The sequence below is a fragment of the Salminus brasiliensis genome, chromosome 4 (genome assembly GCF_030463535.1).
Source record: "Salminus brasiliensis chromosome 4, fSalBra1.hap2, whole genome shotgun sequence".
Lineage (NCBI taxonomy): Eukaryota > Metazoa > Chordata > Actinopteri > Characiformes > Bryconidae > Salminus > Salminus brasiliensis.
In genome coordinates, this window is record NC_132881.1 from 15,082,308 (window position 1) to 15,103,251 (window position 20,944).

Sequence of the window (20,944 nt, forward strand, 5' to 3'; positions counted from 1 at the left end):
AAAAAGACTCTCTACTAGATTTTGAAGCATTCAGCCACAAGAGCATTAGTGAGGTCAGGATGTTGGATGATGAACACCCCACAGTTCCACAGTTTGCACATATGTGTCAAAAGTGTGTGCAACATAAAGTAGATGAATGCATTTCTAAGAAGGGGTCTTCACAAACATTTGGACATAAAGTGTAAGTTAACTGAAACGCTTGGTTTTAGGGGCAGCGGTATCTCAGCGGTTAGAGCATCTGGCTATCGATAACAGGGTTGTGGGTTCAATTCCTGGGCTTGGCAAGCTGCCAATGGTGGGCCCTTGAGCAAGGCCCTTTAACCTCTCTGCTCCCTGGGTCGCTGGAGTTGGCTGCCCACCGCTCGGGGTGTGTGTGTACTCCCTGCCCCTAGATCACTAGTGTGTGTGTGTTCACTACCACAGATCGGTTAAATGCGGAGGACACATTTCGCTGTGCAGTGACAAATACATGCACCTTTACCTTTTTCTTTTTTGGTAAGTCTGAAAGTAGGTTAGTTTTAAACAACTGAAAAGGAGAAATTTGAAAAAGATCTTTTTACAATAAAATTTAACAATATCTGCATTTCATTGTACAATTCTTCATGCAGCTCATGATTAAACATCTGTTCTGAGAGAAAAAGTACATTTATTTACAAGAGAAGTGATCATTAAAGTGCAGTGGTTAAATGTTCTTCACCTCATCTACAGAGGAGCTTTACTACCTCTGATCTGAAGGAGGAGTCTATTAAATGAGGGAGGATCATGGTTGAAGGGGTTCTAGGTTGTGCTGGTGTGTGATTTACCTGCTGAGGAGTACTTACAGACTTGGAGATGCAGCTGTAAGTGTGGACCAGCCTGGAGCTCAACACCTGTATTGAGATCTCTGGAGCTTTGGCCTTAGAAAGTCTACTTTTTAGCTGCAAGTACTTCAGCCGTCTAGCAGGTACTAGTTTCCTCCTGAGGCCGTACTGACCTGCAGAGGAACGATTCCTCAAATCCTGAAACTAAAATATGTATATTTAATAATTACACACAGTAACAATAATTAGTCTAATTTAATAAAAATACACCTCAGAAGATAAATGTACCATTTCTGTAGGAAATAAATCTTGCTGTTGTTAAAACAACCCTTGAGGAGCAGATCTGTGATACTCATCACACTGGTTCCTACAACAGCTTGCACTGCTAATGACAGAAAGAACAGAAAAACCAGAGGAAGCTGAAAGTGTGGAAGGCGATGCCAAGGCCCAGCTCATTTGTGTGACTACTTGATTTCAGATCCCCTGAGGTGGTGTACTGAAGCTAAATTACACACATTCAGTCACTGTCCAATTACTTATGACCCTGATTGTATTTAAATCAGCCCAACATTTTAAGCTCTAATGTTTATCTAATGTTGGTCTTGTCCATGGTTAGGTTTGGAGTCTGACTGTTTGAGGCTGTGGACAGGTGTCTTTTATACAGATAACAAGGTCAAACAGGTGGCATTAATACAGGTAACAGGTGGAGGACAGAATAGCTTCCTAAAGAAGTTGTTACAGGCCTGTGAGAGCCAGAAATCTTGTTTGTGGGTGACCAAATACTTATTTTCCAACATAATTTACAAATAAATTCTTTAAAAATTCTACCATCTGATTTCCTGGATTTGTTTTCCTCATTGTCCTCCCTTGTCTTTCATAGTTTCACACACCTCTTATTGTTCTAAGTAGGAGAACTTGCACAATCAGTGGCTGACTAAATACTTTTTTTGTCTTCCTTGTATAAATATAAAGTGGTATGAGGAGTTTAATTGAACCCTACGCCACTGTTTCCTTAAACTAGAAGCTGAGTGAATATTTACTGCTGGAAGGTCTAATTTACACTGGAGAGTGATATCATTTTTCTTTATGCTTTAAAAATTAAATTCTTTAGAAATTTTTATTCAGTTTTTATTACACACTGTGCTGTAATGGCTCCCGCAAGCTTAAGACTCTCCACAGGGGGCGCCATTAGTGCACAACTAGCTCTGTTTGAGTCGATTCTGCGCATGCGTGGACCAATTATTTTTACAGTTTTCATGTGTTTTTCATGATAATTCTGTTTTTCTCGTTGCTTCATGCAATCTCTGCTTACCGTTAATATTTGCTAGAGTGAAAAAGTGTAAACTGTGATTAAAAAAATAAAAGTAATAAAAAACGATTTCTTATCACCTCTGTTACCTCATAATTATTACTCTCATATAGTCACTAACACTATATCTCTCATATACGTCTGCTGGGAGCATTCTCTGATATGATGCTTTTAGCCTGTAGAAATATCCCACCTACTGGTTCATTTAGGCACATTTACCTTCATAAAGAAACACATGGCTGCACAACTCGACCGGACCGCCATCGTCTGCATAGCAATTATCAAACAGGTACAAACTACATCCTCTCCTTATTAGAAGTACTTGAGCAGCTTTGGTGTAGAGATGGTTATTGAGAAGCTTTTCAGAGTATTAACACAGTTCAGTGCTGTTGAAGCATTTGACTCCTGACTCCATGCTGCCATCTAGCGTCTAGTTTCATTTCCTACAATGACTGTTTCTGTCCTTTAATACAACGTAAATGTCAATTTGATATTTTCTAAATTAAATTAATATACCACTGATATAATTCTCATTCTTATTAACAACCGATAAAGTTAATAAAATAAACTTTATTTTACCTAAAAATGTCTCTCTTTTTTCTTTTTTTACACACTTTCACTTTCACTTTCACACACTCTGGAAAGTGGGCGTCAGAGTGACTGCATTCAACCCATATTCACTTCCTAATCAATGCTAAATGAGTCTGTGTGTGTCTGTTGGGATTGTTGGGCCCTCATCTGTTTAGACGCATACTATCCTAATTGCTGCTGCCCTAACATTGCATTTAAACCACTCCCATTTGTTCAGAGGTGAAATTTCCAGTAGTGAAATATCTTCAATTAAGTAAAAGGTTACTATTAAATTTCCAAATTGAATTCAAAGGTGATTTACATTTGTTCCCAAGAGAGGAACAAGGTAACTGAACAGTGATCAGTTAAAGGAGATGCTGAAATTTCACAGCTTAAAATACTATCCGTCACATTGTGAGGGATTAACCAGTAGTGTAGCCTTGAACACTGACCGTTATTGGAAGCATTAAACCAGGTGTACTGTCTGGCATTGGGGTTTCCTGTCCTCCAACAGTCTGTCAGATTAGTATTGGAGACTAAATTATTGAAAATATAATCAAAAAGATGATGCTGCCCTCTAGAGGGAAGACGGTCAACTGAGCCATCTGGAACTACATTAAAGTCTTCTCCTATAACAACCTGATCTGTCGAGTATTTTACCTTCCATTACTTTATCTTCCTACAAAGGTCTGCTTCAAATATTTGGTTAATCGCAATACTGTTAATCGCATATACACAAACTAAAATGAATTTTGCTCCATCAGTATTCACAACTACCAATGACTAATAACATCTGTCCAATAATCATACATGGTCCAATAAATCTACACTATGGTAGCTTGCTTTGACAAGTAAGTGAAACTCACCAGAACATGTGATCCATGTACAAACGGTCCGAGTTAGCACAAGAAATATGCGTGGTGACGTCAACAACTAATCGTCTATTAAATACTAATGAACTAATTGGGTCGTCGATTTTTGTAGACTATGTCGATTAGCTGTTGCACCCCTACAGCAGATATTCTGTCTGGTTTGTTCTGTAAAGTAATGAAATAAAAACAGTAATATTACTAATATTAGAATCTAAACAGTTGGTAATTATGTGGAATATTATATGGAAATTATATAAACATCAGGGAAAATATGTAAAATTGGTATATTTGGAATAGTACAATAATATATGTTGTTTATATCCTGTAATATAACCTTATTTTCTACTACAGACTCACTCACTATAAGAGCTTATATGTAAATATGTTTATTTGGAACAGATCGTGCATAATAGTGTAAAATAGTGTATATGTTTATATATTCTGTATTTGAATGTGAATATTGTATACTTGGTCACTATAAAAGATTTTTAAATATAAATATAAAAGACTATAAAAGATTTTAGGGAAGCACTCATTTGTTAGCCTGATAATGTCTCTGTCTGTCTGTCTCTCAGTAAAGGCTGAAGAGGCCATGGACCAGCACAGAGGTCCCTCCACCAGTGGAGCTTGTCTCGGACTGAGTCAGAAATAGTGGGTGGACTAACGTAAGTCTAAATCAAGTGTGATTCAGAACCTGATTTCTGAACATCTTCAGTTGAGTCATGTATGAATGCTGCTGATCTGTTTCTTAAACTGGTTGTTTTTGGAACTAAATCTACATCCACAGAGGAGCTTTACTACCTCTGATCTAAAGGAGAAGTGTATTCAATGAGGGAGGAGCATAGTAATGAGGCCGCCCTGACCTGCAGACAAACGATTTCTCAAACCCTGAAACTAAAATATGAATATTTAATCATTATGTACATTTAAAAATATTTATCTAAATTTCATAAAAATATACCTCAGAAGATAAATGTACCATTTCTGTAGGAGATGTTCCCAAATAAATCTTGCTGTTGGTAAAACAACCATTGAGGAGCAGATTGTGGTACTCATCATCCATAAGGAGCTGAAGGTCTGGACAGCGATGCCAAGGTTCCTATTTTCCTGTTATTTAAACAATTATTTTTTAAACCAGATATGAACCAATTATGGTTACCTGGTGGATTTGATTGCATTCTGCGACAACAGCTTTAGTGAGGTCAGTATATTGGTTGATCACCCCACCTAATCATCCCCAACTCTCCAACCCATCTCTAAAATTTTGTATGGAGCACCATCCATCATTTCAGAAAACACAGTTCCACTGCTCCACAGCTCAATCTAACCTACAGGGGCTAGACAAGCTGTGTGTGTGTGCATTTGCACATCTGTGTCAGCAATGGGTGCAACATAAAGTAGCTGAAAGCATTGTTTAGAAAGGTTGTCCACAAATATTTGGACTTATTGTGTAAGTTAAGTGAAACGCTTGGTAGGTTTGAAAGTAGGTTACTCTCAGACAACCCTGAAAAAAGTGCAGTGGTTGAATGTTCTTCACCTCAGGCATCAGCTCTCCACTGGTGTCCAGTTCAATATGGAGGGTGAAGCTTGTTCCGGTGGCCTCAGTGATACAGACCAGAACTTCCACACTCTGTTGGACAGCGGATCTCCTCCCATAGACACTGCTTGATTTACCAGCCTAGGACCAGAGGACCGGAAAGTGATCCATACTGAGGCCATGGAACAGCAGAGATGTCTCTCCACCAATGAAGCTCGTCTCTGGGACTGAATCAGGAGCAGTGGGTGTTCTGAAGGCAGTCTGAATCAAGAAGCACAACAAGAAGATTCAGAACCTGATTTCTGAACATCTTCAGTTGAGTCATGTACAGGTGCTGGTCATAAAATTAGAATATTTTGAAAAAGATGATTTATTTCAATTCCATTCAAAAAGGTAAACTTGTATATTATATTAATTCATTACACACAGACTGATATATTTCAAGTGTTTATTTATTTTAATTTTGATGGTTATAACTGACAACTAATGAAACCCCAAATTCAATATTTATATTATATCTATCAATATATATATATATATATATATATATATATATATATATATATATATATATATATATATGGAAACTCAGTTGTTTCTGATGTGGACATGAAGCGGACTTACTGAGAAGCAATGCACTGTAAAAAGTGGGACTGGGGTTCATTAATATTTACTAAATAATTAAAAGTTACCAACACATAATAAAATAAGAATATATGTAGTTTAAAATCAAATCGAGTTTTTAATGTTTTTATTAATTGTATGTAACACAAATATTGCTTTAATAATAAAATTAGCTGAGTAGAATTTACTTAACGGCAATATTATATATATATAAGTTGCTAGTACTCGGACATCACGAAGCGCTGTTGATTCTGATTGGGTTGTTATGCTCTGCATACTGTTAGTCATAGTCTGACGCCAATAAAAAGGGTTGATTTACTCATTGTAGCAGTTACTGATTAAAGATTACCCAAGGAAAATGCACTGTTGGGATTCAAGCCCAGGATCTCCTGTGTACTAGACAGGCACTACAACCAACTAAGCCACTGCGCCCTACCTGAAAGGTAATCTATATCAATACAATATAGCTTCAGGCAAATTCAAAAACATTCTCTTGCATACAAACTTCACACAGACAGAAAAAACAACTTCCCTGAATAGGAACCTCTGCATTTTCCAGAAACAAAAAACATCACATGTACATATACATGTACAGAGTAGGAGACCTGTACACACAGAATGTACACACAAAAGCTTAGCATCTTTTGTTTAGCCTTCAGGTTCCATTTAAACATCTTTTAATGGATCAGCAAACATCATTCTGATTTAGAAAAGGCTAAAATCCAAAATTTCAAACTGCTTCCTCTCACTTTTCACAAATACATGCAGAATCTTCTGCAGCACAAATATGTTCCAATACCCCAACATCAAACAGAATATTTCTGAAAGTTTGAAATTGCTATTAATTAGGTAAAAAGACTAGACCAAATCTTGCAAATAAAAGTACAAAAAGGTAGTAGACAGAGCTATAAAGAAGAGGAAACACTCTCGACTCTGGTGGGACTCAAACCCACAACCTTTGAATTGCTCCAGCTATTTATCTAGAAGTCCAATGTGCTATCCATTGCATCACAGAGGCTAGTTTATGAAATGGGTTCCTTGGCCAACCTTCCTATAAAATAACAGTAGTGCTGCTAATATTTGAGGCAAATAATGAATTTACTATGCATATGTAAATCCCAGTGGTCTGATGATTATCTGCAGGTCTAAGCAAACACCAATGCTCTGCATACTGTTAGTCATAGTCTGACGTCAATAAAAAAAAGGGTTGATTTACTCATTGTAGCAGTTACTGATTAAAGATTACCCAAGGAAAAAGCACCGCTGGGATTCAAACGCAGAACCTCCTGTTTACTAGACAGGCGGTACAACCAACTAAGCCACGGCGCCCTACCTGACTGGTTTTCTATATCAACACAATATAGCTTCAGGCAAACTCAAAAACATTCTCTTGCATACAAACTTCACACAGACAGCTAAAACAACTTCCCTGATTAGGAACCTCTGCATTTTCCAGAAACAAATAACATCAACTCTGAAAGCTTGTCTCAATTGCTTAAACCTATCATATACATGTACAGAGTACTAGACCTTGTCACGCAGAATGTACACACAAAACTTAGCATCTTTTGTTTACCCTTCAGGTTCTGTTTAAACATCTTTTAATGGATCAGCAAACATCATTCTGATTCAGAAAAGGCTAAAATCCTACATTTCAAACTGCTTCATCTCACTTTTCACAAATACATGCAGAATCTTCTGCAGCACAAATATGTTCCAATACCCCAACATCAAACAGAATATTTCTGAAAGTTTGAAATTGCTATTAATTAGGTAAAAAGACTAGAGAAAATCTTGCAAATAAAAGTACAAAAAGGTAGTAGACAGAGCTATAAAGAAGAGGAAACACTCTCGACTCTGGTGGGACTCGATCCCACAACCTTTGAATTGCTCCAGCTATTTATCTAGAAGTCCAATGCGCTATCCATTGCGCCACAGAGCCCAGGTGAAGAAACGGGTTCCTTGGCCAACCTTCCTATAAAATAACAGTAGTGCTGCTAATATTTGAGGCAAATAATAAATTTACTATGCATATGTAAATCCCAGTGGTCTGATGATTATCTGCAAGTCTAAGCACACACCAAAGCTCTGCATACTGTTAGTCATAGTCTGACGCCAATAAAAAAAGGGTTGATTTACTCATTGTAGCAGTTACTGATTAAAGATTACCCAAGGAAAAGGCACCGCTGGGATTCGAACCCAGGATCTCCTGTTTACTAGACAGGCGCTATAACCAACTAAGCCACGGCGCCCTACATGACTGGTTTTCTATATCAATACAATGTAGCTTCAAGCAAACTCAAAAACATTCTCTTGCATACAAACTTTACACAGACAGCAAAAACAACTTCCCTGATTAGGAACCTCTGCATTTTCCAGAAACAAATAACATCAACTCTGAAAGCTTGTCTCAATTGCTTAAACCTATCATATACATGTACAGAGTACTAGACCTTGTCACGCAGAATGTACACACAAAACTTAGCATCTTTTGTTTACCCTTCAGGTTCTGTTTAAACATCTTTTAATGGATCAGCAAACATCATTCTGATTCAGAAAAGGCTAAAATCCTACATTTCAAACTGCTTCATCTCACTTTTCACAAATACATGCAGAATCTTCTGCAGCACAAATATGTTCCAATACCCCAACATCAAACAGAATATTTCTGAAAGTTTGAAATTGCTATTAATTAGGTAAAAAGACTAGAGAAAATCTTGCAAATAAAAGTACAAAAAGGTAGTAGACAGAGCTATAAAGAAGAGGAAACACTCTCGACTCTGGTGGGACTCGAACCCACAACCTTTGAATTGCTCCAGCTATTTATCTAGAAGTCCAATGCGCTATCCATTGCGCCACAGTGCCCAGGTGAAGAAACGGGTTCCTTGGCCAACCTTCCTATAAAATAACAGCAGTGCTGCTAATATTTGAGGCAAATAATAAATTTACTATGCATATGTAAATCCCAGTGGTCTGATGATTATCTGCAAGTCTAAGCACACACCAAAGCTCTGCATACTGTTAGCCATAGTCTGACGCCAATAAAAAAAGGGTTGATTTACTCATTGTAGCAGTTACTGATTAAAGATTACCCAAGGAAAAGGCACCGCTGGGATTCCAAGCCAGGATCTCCTGTTTACTAGACAGGCGGTACAACCAACTAAGCCACGGCACCCTACCTGACTGGTTTTCTATATCAACACAATATAGCTTCAGGCAAACTCAAAAACATTCTCTTGCATACAAACTTCACACAGACAGCAAAAACAACTTCCCTGATTAGGAACCTCTGCATTTTCCAGAAACAAATAACATCAACTCTGAAAGCTTGTCTCAATTGCTTAAACCTATCATATACATGTACAGAGTACTAGACCTTGTCACGCAGAATGTACACACAAAACTTAGCATCTTTTGTTTACCCTTCAGGTTCCGTTTAAACATCTTTTAATGGATCAGTAAACATCATTCTGATTCAGAAAAGGCTAAAATCCTACATTTCAAACTGCTTCATCTCACTTTTCACAAATACATGCAGAATCTTCTGCAGCACAAATATGTTCCAATACCCCAACATCAAACAGAATATTTCTGAAAGTTTGAAATTGCTATTAATTAGGTAAAAAGACTAGAGAAAATCTTGCAAATAAAAGTACAAAAAGGTAGTAGACAGAGCTATAAAGAAGAGGAAACACTCTCGACTCTGGTGGGACTCGAACCCACAACCTTTGAATTGCTCCAGCTATTTATCTAGAAGTCCAATGAGCTATCCATTGCGCCACAGAGCCCAGGTGAAGAAACTGGTTCCTTGGCCAACCTTCCTATAAAATAACAGTAGTGCTGCTAATATTTGAGGCAAATAATAAATTTACTATGCATATGTAAATCCCAGTGGTCTGATGATTATCTGCAAGTCTAAGCACACACCAAAGCTCTGCATACTGTTAGTCATAGTCTGACGCCAATAAAAAAAGGGTTGATTTACTCATTGTAGCAGTTACTGATTAAAGATTACCCAAGGAAAAGGCACCGCTGGGATTCGAACCCAGGATCTCCAGTTTACTAGACAGGCGCTATAACCAACTAAGCCACGGCACCCTACCTGACTGATTTTCTATATCAACACAATATAGCTTGAGGCAAACTCAAAAACATTCTCTTGCATACAAACTTTACACAGACAGCAAAAAAAAAAAACTTCCCTGATTAGGAACCTCTGCATTTTCCAGAAACAAATAACATCAACTCTGAAAGCTTGTCTCAATTGCTTAAACCTATCATATACATGTACAGAGTACTAGACCTTGTCACGCAGAATGTACACACAAAACTTAGCATCTTTTGTTTACCCTTCAGGTTCTGTTTAAACATCTTTTAATGGATCAGCAAACATCATTCTGATTCAGAAAAGGCTAAAATCCTACATTTCAAACTGCTTCATCTCACTTTTCACAAATACATGCAGAATCTTCTGCAGCACAAATATGTTCCAATACCCCAACATCAAACAGAATATTTCTGAAAGTTTGAAATTGCTATTAATTAGGTAAAAAGACTAGACCAAATCTTGCAAATAAAAGTACAAAAAGGTAGTAGACAGAGCTATAAAGAAGAGGAAACACTCTCGACTCTGGTGGGACTCGAACCCACAACCTTTGAATTGCTCCAGCTATTTATCTAGAAGTCCAACGCGCTATCCATTGCACCACAGAGCCCAGGTGAAGAAACGGGTTCCTTGGCCAACCTTCCTATAAAATAACAGTAGTGCTGCTAATATTTGAGGCAAATAATAAATTTACTATGCATATGTAAATCCCAGTGGTCTGATGATTATCTGCAAGTCAAAGCACACACCAAAGCTCTGCATACTGTTAGTCATAGTCTGACACCAATAAAAAAGGGGTTGATTTACTCATTGTAGCAGTTACTGATTAAAGATTACCAAAGGAAAAGGCACCGCTGGGATTCCAAGCCAGGATCTCCTGTTTACTAGACAGGCGCTTGTTGTGTTGACTTGTCGTTCAGAGTCAGACATTAACCACACGTGATTATGGAACAGAGAGCTTACTATTTTGTTTATTCTTCCCCTCCTTTCCTCTCTTCTTTCTCTTACCTCAAACAGTCCACTAGTGCTCCCCAGTGTCCTAAATCCGTAACAACGAATTTGTTTAATATATGCAAGCTAGCGCTTCCTTCTCGACTATAGAGTATTTCCTCTCTGCCTCAGAAAGACTGCGAGATGCAAAAGCAACAGTCTGCTCTGCCCCGTTACTGTCCATCTGAGTCAAGACTGCACCTACCCCATAGTCTGAGGCATCTGTTGAAACAATGGTTGACTTACTGGGGTCAAACATCACCAGTGCAGTGCTATGCACAATCAACTGCTTGACTTGCTTAAATGCTGCTTGAGCTGTCTTGTTCCAGTGAAATGAACAATCTTTTCAAAGAAGAGCTCTCATGGGCTCAACGACAGTTGCGTAATTTGGCACAAACTTGCTGTACCATGCACTCAGGCCAAGGAAAGAGCGCAAGGTTGTAGGATCGGAAGGGGACGGTGCATTCAGAATAGCAGCAATGTGAGAGTCATCTGGCAGCAGACCCTCTGGTCCAATCTTTTGACCAAGGAAGCTTAGTGTGGTTTGCCGGAGTTGGCATTTGTTAACATTGAGCTTCAGTCCAGCATCATTGATTTTGCGCAACACCGCATGGCGTCATGCTCCGCCTCTGACGATCCATATGTAATGACGTCATCAAGGTAGCATTGCACCCCCTTCATGCCACTGAGAATCTGCATCATCATCTTTTGGAAAGCTGCTGGGGCTGAACACAGTCCATATGGGACTCTGCAGTACCGGTACAGTCCTTCATGTGTAATGAAAGCAGTGAGCCCCCTACTCTCTTCATGCAGCGTCAGTTGATGGTAAGCAGATTTCAAATCCAGAGTTGAGAACATCACGGCGCCACGCAGTTCTGACAGAATGTCCTCAATCAGTGGCAATGGATGGCTATCCCTAATCACAGCCTTGTTAAGTTCCCTCAGGTCAACACACATGCGTATGCCACCAGTTCTCTTTTTTGGTGACCACAATTGGAGAGACCCATTCAGACGCATCAATTTTCTCAATTATGCCGTGTTTTTCCAGGTCCTTGAGTTCCTCGGAGACAGCATCGCGAACTGAGAGAGGTAAATGTCGGAGGTTCTGTCGTACAGGCTTCACATCAGGCCGGAGCTTCACTTTGTGCACGAAGTTTCTCGCACATCCGAACGTGGCAGGTGACCCACCATCATGTTCAAAGTGAGTAGATGGAGCTTTGGCTTGGTGGAGCGTTGCACAGATTTCCGACGCCTGTGTTAGTAACTGTCCTCCTTTAATCTGCAGCTGGAGAGCAGTAACCAGGTCCATGCCCAGTACAGGTGTCCCTGTCTTCACTATGTAAAAGTCAGTAGAGGCAGTACTACCATTGTGAGTAACGTCAGCTCTAAGACATCCTATCACATTCAGTTTTTCCTTAGAATACGTCACAAGCTGCACTTTTGGATTATGCAGTTTAACTGAGCTAAAATTAGCATTGTAAATACTATTAGGCAGTATAGAAACGCCAGATCCTGTATCAACTAGCAATTTTACATTACATGCAGCAGTAGTATTTGGTAGAGTGATGGTAACAGGGCACATTAGTTAAATTGCATCAACAGTGAAATTATTTTCAACACTTAAAACACACATTTCAGGCACAGTCACTTCATTAACTGGCTTTCGAGAGGACTTGCATACTCTTGAGAAGTGTCCCAATTTTCCACATGACTTGCATTTAGAGTTTGTTGCAGGGCACGACTTGTCATTTGCTTTGTGCTCAGCAGCACCACACCGGTAGCATGACGTAGCACCATCAGTTTTACGAGCAGGTTTTTTTTGGGGTTACGTGCCTTCTTTTGCACTTGCACAGCAGCAACGGGCTTTGTATCAGTCACAGAAATCGCTAACAGCTATAGCGGCTTCAGTACGCCTGGCTACATCCAGAGTTTTATCCTTCTTCCATTAAAAGTCTTTCACGGATGCGGGAACTGTTTGTTTTCTCTACAATTTGATCCCGAAGCATCTCATCCTCCATAGCTCCAAACTGACATTTTTTTACCAGTTCACGCAATGCTGCGACATAGTGATCAATTGACTCACCTACAGCTTGTGCTCTTTGCCTAAAGCGGTATCTTTCTGCGACAATGTTTAGTTTTGGACTGAAGTGCTTCTCCAAAGCCTTTACTGAGCCCTCATAGTCATCTTTTTCGAGTGGTAAGGTGCTGTAGATTCGGTTACCCTCCGTTCCCAAGCAGTGAATAAGCAAGGCTCTCTTCCTCTCGGCAGGAAACTCGCCTCCCCCGACAGCAAGCAGATAGTTATCGAATAGCATTTTCCAAGTAGCAAATGGAATTGTCGGGTTGCCTGGGCAGTCCAGGAACACAGCAGGAGGTTGCAAGGAGAGCAGAGCCATGTCTGTATCTTCACTCCTTCTCTCGTCGCCACTTTGTTGTGTTGACTTGTCGTTCAGAGTCAGACATTAACCACACACGATTATGGAACAGAGAGCTTACTATTTTGTTTATTCTTCTCCTCCTTTCCTCTCTTCTTTCTCTTACCTCAAACAGTCCACTAGTGCCCGCCAGTGTCCTAAATCCGTAACAACGAATTTGTTTAATATATGCATTAAACACATTGCATATGGACACAACAAAGCTACAGCAGCTTCAAGAAAAATGACATTCACTGGCCTGATGGTGGCGTTACAACAAAGCATTAAGCGTTTTTATTCAATAGCATCTGGTCTGTAGCATCTGTGTCCTACACACAAAATTCATTTTTTTTTTTTTTTTGGGGGGGGGGGGGGGGGGGGTAATTTCTTGATCCTTTCTACTTCAAGAATTTTTTTGCCAATCCTCACACATCTGGTAGCAAAATACCTGCAATATTTATAATTAATAATAATTATAATGAATAATGTCAACTTGTACCTTTTGAACACTTTGACTTTGAACAAGCCCATTTTAACAAAATCTGTTCAGCACATTATTTTGAGGGGGTATGTCAAGTTTGGTGGACATTTGTCACAAGAAAGCGAGGCCAATAGTACATAACTCTTAGAAACCATTCATCCAGTCAACCTGCAATTTTACATGCTGCATCTTTAGCCTATTCTATAATAGTCTGACCAGAGGACTTGATATGTCAATTATTGTGGTTGGTATTAGCCAATCACATTCAAGCATACATTTGACATGCTAAACATTCACCAATCAGGGTGCAACTTAAGGGGATTTATCAATGTAGGCATATTCTATTAACCAGTGAAGTTGCCAGAAATGCCTTACAATAATGCTGTCATATGTTGTTTCCTATATGTTACATTTACAGATACACCATACATAATCGATACCAATGCATGAACTTATTGATCGATACACAGTACCGATCCGATACCATTGTTAAATAAATAAACCGTATACCTCACCATGTGGGAGAGATTTAAAGCATCAGGATTGATGTAAACATTATCTCACTAACTTTGTAAAATAGTTATAAATGTAGTAAATTGCTATTTATTTGTCACTAAAATAAGAAACAATTGTGCAGGACCTTGGCACAGCATTCACCTTACAATGTGTTCATTTATTTATAAGTATTTATAGGACACAGTCACACATGCCAGATTTAGTTCTTTTCAAAGGATACAAAAGTCTTCATATGAGATGTCTATTAACAGAATGTTTTTTTTAGTTGAAAATGCAGTAATTTTGATGATTGGTTATGTGTATTGATTTGTAATGATCATTATCATTGGGCCTGTTGTGCTGGTTCTTTAGGTCTCATTGGGCCTGTTGTGGTTGGAACTTTAAGCCACTTGCCTATTGTCTATTTTCTATATTGGCACAAAAAAAATCCTAAAACTTAGGCCTACTTGAAGCCATAGCTGACACTCGTGTGACTCCAGTGTTGTGACTGCTTATTTTTCATGGTAATTCCTACTCTATCCACTATGTGGCAGTATATTGGAAGTAGGCCAGGTTACAAGCCAAAAGGGAGGGAACTATGAAGCAGCAAGGTGGTTTAGATGTGGCTCACTTCAGGTCTCACTGTAATGAAGATCCTTACTGGTGGAACTACAGGTTCTAACACTCACTGTAAGTTTGCTGTCATTTAATTCTTTCTATATTCAGTCAAGCTTTGTGTATGTTTTATTCATGAGGTTTTGTGCTGTTCTGCTTTTGCAGAAAGCTTCACTTTTGTCTTGTTTTCTGTTTGTTTGTTTCTCTATTTGCAGTCCTTACAACTAACTTGCTCTTCTTATGGACATTGGGATAAACTTTACACACAGAAGACAAATGTATCACTCCTGAATTGACTCTCAGCAACTCAAACCAGGGATTTCCATGGTTCAGACTTTCCTTTCACAAGGAAACACCCAGGATTATAAACTGTTATCAGAAAGAAGGATGTCTGAAATACAAACCACTTTGTGAGAGCTTGGCACAGCATTCACCTTACAATGTATTCATTTATTTATAAGTATTTATAGGAGACAGTCACACATGCCAGATTTAGTTCTTTTCAAAGGATACAAAAGTCTTCATATGAGATGTCTATTAACAGAATGTTTTTTTTTAGTTGAAAATGCAATCATTTTGATGATTGGTTATGTGTATTGATTTGTAATGATCATTATCATTGGGCCTGTTGTGCTGGTTCTTTAGGTATCATTGGGCCTGTTGTGGTTGGAACTTTAAGCCACTTGCCTATTGTCTATTTTCTATATTGGCATTAAAAAAAATCCTAAAACTTGGGCCTACTTAAAGCCATAGCTGACACTCGGTTGACTCCAGTGTTGTGACCTTTTTTTTTAATGGTAATTCCTACTCCATCCACTATGTGGCAGTATATTGGAAGTAGGCCAGGTTACAAGCCAAAAGGGAGGGAACTATGAAACAGCAAGGTGGTTTAGATGTGGCTTCATGAGGTTTTGTGCTGTTGTGCTTTTGCAGAAAGCTTCACTTTTGTCTTGTTTTTTGTTTGTTTGTTTCTCTATTTGCAGTCCTTACAACTAACTTGTTCTTCTTATGGACATTGGGATAGACTTTACACACAGAAGACAAATGTATCACTCCTGAATTGACTCTCAGCAACTCAAACCAGGGATTTCCATGGTTCAGACTTTCCTTTCACAAGGAAACATCCAGGATTATAAACTGTTATCAGAAAGAAAGATGTCTGAAATACCAACTCCTATGTTTTGGATTGGTTCTATGGACTTCAAGTAAGTACCGTTAATAAGAGGGTGAGTACAGACAACATTTTACCCACCTTCAAGCACTAGTGAGCAGTCCACAAGAAATCTGCAGGCTCTCTTAAGTACTTGTTTTGTAAATTGTGATCTGGCTATTCTAAGGGTAGTAGTATATTTCAGATGTCTCTCTACACTACAGCTGATTTTGGATTTACATGCTTTATGGATGTTTAACTGGAACAATATTACATTAAAAATGGTTAAAATAGGCATATTGTACCACAGTGTCACAGTAGTGATTTATTTATTATGAAAATGCGCTACATGCGTGTTTAGAACCTCTAAAGTGATAAAAAAAAACTGTTTGTTGAAGAAGTTAAGGTTTGTCATTGATTTTAATTTCTTCTCTGTTCTTCAGTAGGTTTGTTTGTCTTTATAAGGAACACCAGCAGCTCTTTATCTCTGAGAGTTTTTGATTTCTGCATTTGTTTTGTCTTTTAGCATCAACAGCACCTGTTGCAGGAATTCTGGTTATTCTGATTAAATATCCTTGTCCAATTGGAAAGACTGGAAATGTTGAGGAAATATAATGAGTGTAGTTTCTCTGTTCTCCATCGTTTTTTTTAAAGTCATGTTTGAGGTTTTAGGGGATTTGTTTGTGAGTGAGAGGAGGGGCAAAGTGAATATCTAATGATCCAATATCAAACTAAGTTGACTGAGCTTTCCAAACTCAAGGTTCTCAAACTCAAATGTGCTTGGATTTTAAGTGACTGTGTTTTTTTAGCTCATTAGTAAGACAGCCCGATTAATTTCTGTGAAGTTTAATTTACTAGTGTTTGCAAATGCAGCTTCTCCTAGTCTGAGAAATATGTGGAAATAGTACCACCAGTTAAAGTGATGAAATTGGGTATGACGTCCAGTCCTCTATCACAGAGAAAGGCTTCACCTCTGCTGCCTGGAATCTGTTGTGCTCTCCGGAAACACTGTGAAGGTGCTACACCAAGACCTTACCCAGTCACACCAGTCAGGTAAGTGATGGTTTACTTTATTCAAATCTTTATTCAGTCAAATGATTTTTAGTTGCTGGACCAGGGATAATGAAAAAATCAGCTGATCTAAATAAAAATAGTTTATTTCTAGTGTCTTTTGGACCTAAAAGGAGAACTTCTGTTTTGTTACTGTTAAGAAGAAAGAAGTTATGTGACATCCAGAGTTTTATATCCTTTACACAGTCCTCCATTTTCTTCAATCTAAATTTATCAACATGTTGGGCTGATATATAGAGGTGTGTGTCATCTGCAATGGCAATGGAAATTATTGCCCAGTGGTACATGTATAATGTAAATAATAGCAGTCCTAAAATAGAGTATTGTGGAACACCATATCTTACTTGTGTAATTTGATGATAAATCTTTTATCTTTATAAACTGATAGTGTTCAGTTAGATATGATTTAAACCATGGTAGGGCTGTTCCTGTGATTCCAACCATTTTCTCTAATCTTTCTAGTAGAATAGTGTGAACTATTGTATCAAAGGCTGCACTGCGGTCTAGTAGGGCTAATAAAGAATACGTAGCCTTGATCAGAGGCAAGAAAGAGATCTTTGTAATCTTCACTAGGGCTGTCTCTGTGCTACGATGGGGTCTGAATCCAGATAGGAATTTCTTATTCATGGATGGACTAGGAGATTTGGTTTCTTAATTAAAGGTTTCATGACTGCTAATTTAAGGGTTTTGGGTACATGCCCTAAGCTAAGGGATGAATTTACTATTGTTAAAAGAGGTCTGATTATAATTGGGAGTATTTCGTATAGTATTTTAGAGGGAATTGGGTCAAGTGTACAGGTTGTGAAATTTGCTGAGGAAATCTTTTTCTAAATCTGGCTGTGGAAGTGGGTAGAAGGCTTCCAGTAGGCAATTTTGATTTAAGGTCAAATGTTTGATTTAATAAGGAGTGTTGGAGTTGTTGTTTAATGCTTTCTATTTTATTATTAAAAAAATTAAAAACACTACTGGTTAAAGAAGCTGGAATCTTGGGACACTTGGGTCGTCCGCCATTTTCGCTCTAGTTTCTGCGCTGTTTGTTTTAAGGTACGAGTTTGATCACTGTACCACTGTGCGAGCAGAGCCACTTTGTCTAAGGTTAATTGAAGGGTATTTTATAGACCGTTTGTTAATCTATCTAGCTATGTTTAATCTGACGGAGTGTAAGCTAAGGTTGATAGGTCTGGGAGGTTTTCAGTAAACTGTACAGCGGTCATTGGGTTATTGCATGCTTTAGAAAGTGGCAAGGGGCCAAATTAACATTTTGCTTAAGATGTAGCTCATAGGGGATTAAATAATGGTCTGATGTTACTAAGCTTGAGGTAGAATATTTAGATTATCATCGCTAACACCCAGGCTCAGGACTAAATCTAGGGTATGATTACAGTAATGTGTGGATCCAGTTACAGTTATCTAAGATTGATGCAAGGGCCTTTTTTAATGGATCGTCTGCTTTTTCAAAATTAATATTAAAGTCTCCTACTATTATAACTTTGTTGCTGCACACTGCAGAGTCTGCAGCAAAATCAGTGTGGTGCTGGAGGACTACAAATAATAGTTAGTGTGAATGCATTTTTATTTGTGGCTGGATTTGATATATTAATGTAGAGAATCTTAAACAAAGTGAATTTGATACAGTGTTTTTGAATATAAGTGTTTTCTGTTAGATTACGCATACTCCACCTCCTCTGCCTGATAATCTAGGGCTATGTACATATTTATAACCTGCGGGGGTGGCTTCATTTAGTGCTAAATATTGATCAGGTCTAATACAGGTTTCAGACATCTTATTTCTGATCACTTCATTTCATTTACAATGACTGCTTTCAGAGTTAATGATCTAATTTTAAGTAGACCGAGCTTTAGGTCTAAGATGGTGCGGTTATCATTTGAATGCGAACATTTAACACAAATTAAATTAATAAAACAAGCTGATTTAAATGTTCTGTGTTTGGGTTTAATTTGGGGCACAGACACAGTCTCAATGCGATGAAACCTGGGTGACCCCTCAAAGCAGCTCACAGAGTTAGCCTGTCTGTCTGCGGCCTGGTGTGTGTTTGTGGGGTTTGTTTGTTTGTTTGTTTGTTTGTTTGTTTGTTTGTTTGTTTGTTTGTTTGTTTTTGTTTTGTTTTTGTTTTTTTTTGGCTCGACAACCCATGTCACTTTGGTGAAGTGTTATAATGTAATGAGTGTTATCTTGTATGATTTTTATTCTTTCAAATGCAACATCTTTGTCTTAGAAATATGTAGAAATGGTACCACCCGGGAAAGTGGTGAGATTGGGTATGGGCGTTAGATTTACGCAGCCATGTTAACTGAGTTTAGTAAGAATCTGTGGGTTGCATTCCTGTCTGTCCCTCTACAATGCTCTTTTCTATCCGTCCATCCACAACGCTCTTTCTGTCTATCCCAGTCTTTACTTGCCTATCTGCTTGCTACTCCTAGTCATTTCTTTTTTGTAATTTAACACAGTAAACAAAAGCTCATGTGGTACAGATATACATACTGATACACATTGTACCAACACCAATCCTTCAATAATAATTATAAAGTGAAATAATAAGGTATACAAACATCTCTTAGTTTAAGTCTTATAATCATGCTGTTAGTTAGAAGTGAGATGATCCATGAAATAATCCCAAATCCCCAGTTCCACAGGCCCTTTGCCCCTCATTCTAGCTAACATAACCTCATGTGATGTGGTCTCACTCATTAGGATTTCCCACTCTTGGAGTGTAGGACATGTGGGTGGTTTCCAGTGTCTTAATATAACTCTGATGGCTGAGGTTATCCCCAGCATCAAAACTGAATATACGCCTTTTGTTAGAGTTGGGGTTTCTGTTTTATCTCCCAAGAGACATAAGTGGGGAGACACTGGCAGGGCTACTCCCGCCCATGTGTCCAACAATTCCAACACACTGTGCCAAAATGGTTTAACTATGTGGCATTCCCATATTTTTTTACACCTCCAACATAAACTACTATTTGTTAGTCCTATTTTAAAGAGCCTCCAATGTGTCCAATAATACCAGTGCAGAATTTTATATTGTATAAATTTCCCTTTAACTAAATTTGCCATTTTGTGAGTTGGAGATTGATAAAAGTTGGAGATTGCCCTTCCTCCTCTGCTAGTCGCCCCTGCATGCCGTTTTTCATTTATTCTGTAGTGTCCTTAATCATTGACACATCATAAGCAACTGTTTGCAGCGACAAGCTCATTCTACTCACTTCGGCAAGGATGTGTTCCAAATTAGCATTCTGTCCCATTTCAGGCTAGCATCACCTGGTTCGGTAGCAGCTGCCCCTTCCCTCATGAAGGCTTAAAATATTTTGAAGATAAAGACGTTCTTATGGATGAATGGTTTCGAACAGTAGAAAGTTTGATAATGAAATACTGTGTTTACTTTCAAGGAATATGGTGGCCATGGAGAGGCACTGGGAGCATCTGCGTGACCAGGGCCAGCCCAAGACTTTATGGGGCCCTAAGCAGATTTTCATTTGGGCCCCCATACCACTACCTTAGCACCAGATGCTTCAGCATTCCGTATGCTGCACTGTGTGTATTGTACCCATTAGCATTATTTGTAATTAGCTTACATCGTACACAAAAATGTTCTAATTAATTTTTACTTTTAAATACAGAGTGATGTATACATGTTCAGTATCATTAGCAGACAAGACACTGCATTTACAGTAAACAAGTTAATGAGATTTTTCTTAATTTTTTCTTCAACAGATGTAGAAAAGTGTGAGAAAGGCACCTATTATTGACAGGTCCCCTAACTCTGACCACCTCTGCATATTGCGCAATTTCCTTTTTCTCCCTGGGCCAAAAGAAAGTGGAAGGCCTAAGGTGGGCTGATGTATATTTATTTTTTTCTTTGAGCGATTTGCTGAGAGAGATATTGTTCAAC

At 38.4% G+C, this 20,944-nt stretch overlaps 3 non-coding genes across 3 annotated transcripts; all 3 read right to left on the bottom strand.

Annotated features, from left to right (window-relative positions):
- Positions 1-7,564: 7,564 nt before the first annotated feature.
- trnar-ucu (transfer RNA arginine (anticodon UCU)) lies at positions 7,565-7,654 on the bottom strand. The gene is given in 2 exon segments: positions 7,565-7,600; positions 7,618-7,654. It is a non-coding gene; the product is annotated as a tRNA-Arg (tRNA).
- A 236-nt stretch (positions 7,655-7,890) lies between these two features.
- Positions 7,891-7,964, bottom strand: trnat-agu (transfer RNA threonine (anticodon AGU)). The gene has a single exon. It is a non-coding gene; the product is annotated as a tRNA-Thr (tRNA).
- A 2,373-nt stretch (positions 7,965-10,337) lies between these two features.
- trnar-ucu (transfer RNA arginine (anticodon UCU)) lies at positions 10,338-10,427 on the bottom strand. Its single transcript is given in 2 exon segments — positions 10,338-10,373; positions 10,391-10,427. It is a non-coding gene; the product is annotated as a tRNA-Arg (tRNA).
- Between the last annotated feature and the right edge of the window lie 10,517 nt (positions 10,428-20,944).